This window comes from Stegastes partitus, unplaced genomic scaffold (genome assembly GCF_000690725.1).
Source record: "Stegastes partitus isolate 25-593 unplaced genomic scaffold, Stegastes_partitus-1.0.2 Scaffold2081, whole genome shotgun sequence".
NCBI classification, from domain to species: domain Eukaryota; kingdom Metazoa; phylum Chordata; class Actinopteri; family Pomacentridae; genus Stegastes; species Stegastes partitus.
In genome coordinates this window covers 18,189-26,759 of record NW_007579812.1, presented here as the reverse complement: position 1 = coordinate 26,759, position 8,571 = coordinate 18,189, and positions in this window count along the sequence as shown.

Sequence of the window (8,571 nt, the reverse complement as noted above, 5' to 3'; positions counted from 1 at the left end):
AGTGGGGATGCTAGCAGGGTACAAGAACAGCCCCTGTTAGCACAAGTTGTGACACAAATCCTCCTTAATATGGGTAAGTAGATATAAATCAATCAGATTTACTTTTATGAGTGGAAAGGGTGTTTGCAGAATGACCAGCACTCTATAACACGACACTAATGGAAATGTAATGCTAACTAATACTTAACAAATTCGGTATTTTGGTTTTTATATGTAGACAATATTTAAATTTATATTTATATTTATATTGTTTATTGTGCAAATTACAAAAAAAAAGTGAACAAACAGTTTTCATACATATATAATTCATGCAGAAGACAACATACTGAACAACTAAATAGAAAAACGATCTGACCCCAAGATCTGTACAATAACTGTTCTGGATGTTTCATCAAAATCAGGTTGCAAATAGGAAAATAACTAAATACAATGTTCGATATAGTACAACTGCCAATTGCAAATGTAAATACAAATAATATGTACAATATCCCAACTGCTAAAATAATGATAATAATAATTATAATAAAAGTGATAACACGTAAAAGGATAAAGTGGTGTCTAGAAAATGGGTCAATGGATAACACTTAAACGTACAAGATCAACAAACTGAGCAACATAAAACAAACCACAACCTTTGTTAAAAGACTGAACAACGTTTTAATTAAAATACATGTTAATCTTTAAGGGCTTTGTCACCAACACACAGCCTATGTAACTGATGTCAAACTGGGCTAAGAAGCTAAACACAGTAAGATGCTGTTAAATCTCAAATAATAGTCCGACTGTTAGTGCAGTGACAGCTGGTCCTCTGCTCACCCTGCAGGAGGGCTGCAGCAACGAGGACCGGGGTCTGTACACCATGACCAAGACCTGGACCAGGAGCAGGTTACAGGACAACTGCAAAATCTCAGAAAGTGAACCAACCATGTAGGACCAGAACTTAACTAATTTTAGGTTGGATTTTATTCAGCTGAAATTCTTATGTTTTCTTTTTGTGGCCTATTTTGGAGAACTCTAATTCACTCCACTGCACATGCGTCTATAGTGCCAGGCTCCATTTTAAAATATGAGTCATGTAAGATTAGATGTTATTTACATATTCACAACCCTGTACATACATCTATTGAATCAGACTTTATTTAAAAATAAATAAATAAATACAAATTTTGATTTGTTTTTATTCAGCTAAAATTGGACATCAGGTTATTCTGCCAGACACTGTTTTGGCAAACACAAATTCATGCCACCACACATACATCTATAGTACCAGATTTCATCAAAACCTTGCCTAATTTTTACTGTGTGTTATGGTCAAACTGTTTTAGGCCAGAAGCCATTTTGAAAAACATAAATTAATGTCACTACACATACATCTATCGTACCAGACTTCATTCAAAATTTATCTTATTTCAGACTAGACTTTTTTCAGGCTATCCTTATCGAGCTTATTTTAGAAAACAGAATTTACCCCGCTGCCCTTGTAGCTATAGCACCAGGTTTAATTCAAAATTTTGCTAATTCCCAGTTAGGTTTTATTCAGGGCTTTCTGTTCAGGCTTGTTTTGGAAAACACAAGTTCACGCCACTGCACAGACATTCATAGTGCCAGACGTCATTCAAAATGTAGCTTATTTTGGATTTTTTTTTTAAAAATTCAGGTTTTTCTGTAAGTGGATATTTTAAAACTAATTCACAACTCTGCACATACAACTGTACATTGTGACACTTTGTGTTAGTCCCTCATCCTGGTACATTTTGAGCAGACTAATAATCAGTCTGATCCTGAAGTGAGCTCTGCATCAATCCTCAAGACCTGCCAAGACCTCCAACAGGCTGCTCGTATGTGCAACCCTGGAAACGTGCAATTTGTTGGCATGTAGGTTAACATTAATCTATAGCAAACAGCAGTGACACAAGGTTGTGAACAATGCACAATAGTTGAGCCCAGAAAAAGAAACACAGTGAACAAAAAAGTGTTTAAAGGAATACTTTATTTCCTTTTTGCTGAGATTTTCTTCAACACTGTCTGGTATGAAGCTACAACCACGATCTGGTGAAGTTTTGTTCCTGCTGAACAGAGCTGTTTCTTCTGTGTCAGACTTTATGCTAAGCTAAACTAACCACCTCTTGGCTCCAGCATCATGTTTAAATATGACTTTTATTTAACTCTCAACAAAAAGGGGACGCACATTTTTTTGTAAATGAACATAATATTCCTTTAAATGTTTACACATTTCAAAGTGACTGAAGTAAACACTGTTAGTAAATACAAACTACACATACTGTCTAGCTTTATGATAATTACAAACTTTACATATGAGTTATTCCATCACCTTTTTTTTTATAATAAACAATGATATTTAAAATGATATCTATGAAATTATAGCTTAATATTTAAAATACTTTCCAAGATAACATTTTTTTTAAAAACTGCTCACCTACCTACTTTCATCACATTTTTTGTACGCTGACATTTGAGGCTGTTTGAACAACAATATCTCAAGACAAGAGCCTGAAAATGTCACTGTTATTTCTTACTATAGTAAAGTCTGCAACACTTCACAAGTAGATCATATAGTCTCTGACTATGAGTAAGTTAAATTATTTTTTTTAAAAAACAAAAAAAACAAAGTCCTATCTTTGAGGAAATATTAATAAAAAAAATGATTGAAGCAGAAGTCAACTAATGATATTTTCTGAACCATATGTAGCTGCATGTCGCAATAATACAAAACCAAACATACAGAATACTTCTCAATACAAAATTATTGGTCACACAAATGAAAAAAAGGTTTGGTTCTTGGAAATGTTATAAATAATTTGAGTGAGCAATTAAAAAAAAAAAAAAAAAGAAACTTAGACAATATTTGATAGATCAAAGCTAAAATTCCCCCAGTATGTTTGCAGATAGCCATTTATTATGCAACTAAAAAATAAATAAATAAATCAGGTAAATCAGAGATAGTTGAGTAGAAATTGTTCTAAAAATTAGATTATTTGAGATGGAATGTCGCGTTTTCAATTCTTCTTTAAAATGATACTGGGTTAACTCACTGCTTACCTGCAGCATGAAGTGCAGGAAGCCTTGAAATTTAATGCAAACAATTCCTTCTGTTTCTGTGTCCCGCCACTGATACCACATTATAGAACAAAACTCTGCTGCAAAAAGTAGTCTTGTCACAGTGCTAAGAAAAAGGCAGGAAATACAGCAGCAGTCTGTCAATGGTTCATCCTAAAGCAGGATAATGAACAAAACAATGAAGGAAAAGCACCAGAAGCTTTAAACGATGTAGAACCAGCACAGCTTCCAGAATTTAACCTGCTGGTTTGAACTGAAGCGCATTAGTTGGAACTTCTGCAGCAGCGATTAGACAAACTTTTCAAACAACGTTTCATTTCCACTGTAAAAAACAAACAAACAAACAAAAAAAAGCCTTTAATTTGACTGCTGAGTGATGCAAAAAGAATAGATTACATTTAAGATTTAGGATTCCCTGATCTGATCCGTTTAAATAGTTCTTATTAATATCATCATTTTTGCTTTCTCTTCTAATGAAAGTTTTACTAAAATGTCTGCTCATTGTCTGCAGTCTTGCATAAGTAGTTGATCTCTTTAATTCAGAAACTAACCACAGTTTTTTTTTTTTTTTTTGCCTTCATTTGATAGAGCAGTGACAGAGAGAGACAGGAAAGTGGTGGAGAAGGACCTGCGGAAAAGGGCCATGAGCGGGATTCGAACTCATGACCTCCACATTGGGGACTATAGCCCCTGTACATGGGACGCCAGCTCAACCAGGTGAGTTATAGCGGTGCCCAACTAGCCACAGTTTTAAAGCAGAACATGTGCAGATCTTTGCGTAAACACCACAACAAATAGTATTTTTTTTATTCTTTAGGCAATATAGTTCTTTGACAATGACTTTGTCTATTTATTTGTTGATTTATGGTTCATTTCATAGGGACAGATACAATATTCATAGTTAAACAGAAAATAGCTCTCCAGTGCATGTGTCACAGTGTTTATAGCTAATTTGCGGCCTCTCAAAGGACTTTAGTATGGCTTAAACTGGTGTGATGAAGTAGAGGATAATAGAATTAAGCTGAATTAAACTTAATGCAGCAGGATACAAAAAGTCACTCTTTAAAAATATTACATTTATAAACCAAATGAGATCAGGTTTGTTGCTGAATTTGCCAGCAATAGTGTTAATTAAAGTCTGCAGTAATTTTGCAGCAAATTCCAGAACGTTGCTCCTCTCACAAGAAACACTGCCTGAGCAAAAGATATTCGACTGAACGGATCTTTAAAATTGCTAAACGGAGCTGCTCGACTGGATCTGCAGCAGCCCTGTAATCTGTTGATGCATTTACAGCTGTGTCTTATTATGTATGGGAACAGCAATAAAGCTCGCAGAAATGTCATCCCTTCAGGGCTTGTTTGAAGTCGTGTCACAGTTCAGCTGCTTGAAGCGATAATAACAAGATTTTTGTTGTTTATGTATGCAAAGATTTTAATATTTGATTTATTTAATTGTTTCTCTACACATTCCTGATTTCACAGTAAATGTCTTCCGTTATGAGAAACTCTTGTGCTCATCTGTGCTTGAGTCTACTTGCAGCCTTATATTGCAGACATTCAAAAGACTGAGAACAGTTTGTTTTGATGGGCAAAACTGCAAACTTTGATATGTAGTAATGAATATTTTATTTCCAACTCCTGTTGAATAATGACTGCATTAAAAAAAAAAAAGAGCAGCAGCGATGCCTCATGGTGTTCTTTGCTGTTCTACTGTCTCATCCAGAATTGATTTAGTCTCAGCTGTCGCTTCCCCAGAACACAGCAGAGACGTTTCTGGAGCCATAAGCAGAATTTGATCTCCTCTCACATCACCCCACCCCCCCTACCCTGCTGTCCTAGCCCCTAAATGAAGTCACCTGGATAAAACCTTCGAATATTCTTAAAAATATACTGGACAGGAATAGATAGATAGATAGATAGATAGATAGATAGATAGATAGATAGATAGATAGATAGATAGATAGATAGATAGATAGATAAGTTTATTTGTCACATACACATTTATACACAGGACAATGCGCAGTGAAAAGTGTTTTGTATCAGCATCCAGTTTCAATAAAAAAAAAATGCTCAAGAAGTATATGTTTATATACATATATATAAATAAATCAAATAAAGAAAATCACAATACAGGGATATAATGAATGTGTGTGTGTGTGTTTTTTTTTAAAAATAACATAAAGGCAACTAGCTGAAAGACACTCTTCCTGACTTTTTTTTTTTCAAAGCAAATAACAGATATTCTAAATAAATGGTGTTATTATTCCAATGTAACCACATTTTATCCAGCATTTAGCTGTAAAGATTTTTGGCAGTTTGAAAAAAGAGTATAAAACTATGTTTTTTTTTAAAAAACTATTCAAAGTAGGCAAGTTAGACAAGTTTACTTTTCAAATATTGAGGTATGGCTATTGGCAATCTAACTTCCATTAGGAAAATAATAGATGCCATTGAGTGTAAGATAAAATAATAAGATAAACATTACAGTATCTATCTATCTATCTATCTATCTATCTATCTATCTATCTATCTATCTATCTATCTATCTATCTATCTATCTATCCTCGGCCCCTGAACGCACCATGCTTGTCTGCTCTCTGATGTGACTCGGTCCGTGAACGCAGCACGCCTGTCTGCTCTCTAGTTACAGTATGGCGGCTGGGACTTGCGGAGGAGGACAACTTCTTCCAGATTCCTTCCAGAAAACTGCAGAAAGGCGACGGCATTAACACAAAACCTCCACGGCAAACACGAGCTGGACTGCGACAGACGACGACAGCGTAACTTGTGGCTTTTGCTGAGTTTTTTCCCGGAAGATAATCGCGGTGGTGTGATGCGTGAGGACCCGCAGTCAAGAAACTCCCCTGATTTTTCCGCGTCTGTTTCTGCCCCGACTGTCAGTTAGCCGGCTAGCTGCTAGGTAGCTCACCTTCATGCTAACGCTCGCTTGCAGGGCTCTCCGGTAGCCAAAAGTCAGGCTAGCCTGCTGCTTTTATTCGCTCCAGGAGACAGGGATGGCATATCGCATCCATTCGGTAAGCGAACTGGTAGAGAAGGGCGGGGAGAAAACATTTGAGGACCTGGATGATAACTTTGTCAGCACTCATTAGCCTAGCCTAGCCTAGCTTGCTGGTACAACGCCAGAAAACGTTGGCCGAGAGTTAGCGCTTCGCCTGTCCACTAGCGAGCTAGCCAATTAGCATTTTTAGTTGCACAAGACGACCTGCTAATCCTCAGTCCATCCCGGCTGAGTGTTTAGAAGCCTCCGCACTAACTATATCAGACGAAGAGTGGGCACTGAACCGCTTTAGTTGGTTAATTGATGTTTAATGTTTAATAACTCAGGGGTGTTTTGTTGGCGTTCAGTCGTGCTAGCGATCCTGTAGGTGTTCTGTGGAGGGAGTGGTAACGGTAGGTAGCTAGCTGAGGTTCCCTGTATCAGGGCAAAGAGGTCACATAGATTATGACAGGCTGTAAATGACACATAGATTACAGGTGACACTTTACGGAACGACAAACGTGAGCGAACCGACTGGAGTGTTGCACAGTGGGGTGTGCTCCTGTTAGTTTGCTGCAAGACAAGACAACACAGCTGAAAAGCGCGCAATAATTTGATTAAACTGCCCCAGAAATACATTCACTACATTGATAGTTGTCTGTATTGATCAGTAGTCTCAAGTATTAGCGTGAGCTGCGGCTGTCTTGAGGGCCTGAAGACACAGTCTGGAAGCTAACTGGTTTTCCCTCGCCTGCTCCAGTGCTGGAACAGTTTGATGGACGTGGGGGGCTGTTTGCCAGGCTGTCAGAGCTATACTCAGTCATGTATGTCTTGACACATGGCACCGTGGTCTGTACATAGTGCCTGCTGTCAGATATAAGTGTCGTTATGTAGCTTTGGTGGACAGTCAGTGAAAGGAATGTCTTGTCTTTTTTATACCTGTTGGTTTGTTTTTTATTTAGATTTTTTTTCAAACACAGGAGAGTCTTGTTGAATCAAAGTGATAAAGCGGTGCAGCCCAGGCTGTGTACAGTGGACAATGTTTATCAGTTAGTGCCTAGAAGATTAGAGGACTAACATTTCTGCCTGCAAATAGGCCACAGATATTGTAGATTATTCATTGGGGATTGCAACAGAAGCCCGCCACTCTGGATCAGGAAAACTTGTCCCTCGTGTCTGGTTGGAGTAATACTCTCAAGCCAAAATCAATGCCTTCAGCGCTGGCTGTGTTCGCCTGCCGACCCAACTCGCACCCATTCCAGGAGCGGCATGTGTACCTGGATGAGCCAGTCAAGATCGGCAGGTCGGTGGCTCGGTGCCGCCCGGCCCAGAACAATGCCACCTTTGATTGCAAGGTGCTGTCCAGGAATCATGCCCTTGTATGGTTTGACCACAAGACCGGCAAGGTAAGAGGCAATGATCATAACAAGCTGACATTTCATAACTGTTGTTTTCCCTCCAGGATTGCAGGCGCACCTGGTGTAAATCTTCTTTCTAGCAAATGTGTTTTTACTTTTTATGAAAAGCCACTTTCAATTGATGACTTGTTTTGCAAAATTCTGAAGATGACAAGCCTCATGGACTGCCAGCTAGCTTCCCAGACATGGAATAAGCCTAGTCTTGAATTAAAAGAAAAATTCAATCAAGATCTCCATTGCAGAAATGGTTTTTAGTCTAGGACTAGACTTAATCCATGTCTGGGAAACTGAACCTTTATCTTCACACATGGCCACAAGCACACCATGAAAAACTATGAGTGTGTGAATTCCTCATATCTGAGCAGATTCAGTTTGCTTAACAGTGCGTTCACATTATGCATATTTGGAGGGAAATGTCAGACTCTGGGGTGTTGCCTCTTTGAGACACAGGAATTCCTAAAACTCTGTGGGTGAGAAGACGAGATACAAATCAGAACAAAGTAAAGTTTGAATCGGTTCTGGATTGAAATATATTTATCTTGCTTGAAGACCGACAGTCCACCGAAACCCTGTTCAGTAGGCGCTGTGTGAGTCATATGATTTCTGTGGACAAACTCTTAATGTAATCGTGCTGGGTGAGCCTGATTGATGTCAAGACAAAGTGGAAGTTTCCACACCTGGACCCTTTCAGATCCTGTTTAAGGTTATGATCTTTGGTCTTGTTTTCTGTTTTAACTCTTCTTGAACAACTACGGCAGTTAGGATGTATTCAAAAATGCATCAGAGCTGTTGAACCAATATACAGTTGTATGTTAGGGATAAAACATATTGAATAAATAATTTAATGTTCCGAGATTACACGTTCTTATTATGTTCTCTGCCATGAAGAGCTGCAGTAATTATTCAACTACTTGTCAACAATTGAAGTAATTGTCAGCTGGTTTTATATTCAGCAGAAAAAAAAGTCAAAGTTCTAATCATCCAGCTTCTTAACTTTGAATATTTTTTGGTTTCTTTCATCCTCTGACAGTAAACTAATTATCTTTGGGTTGTGGACAGAACAAGATATTTGAGGAT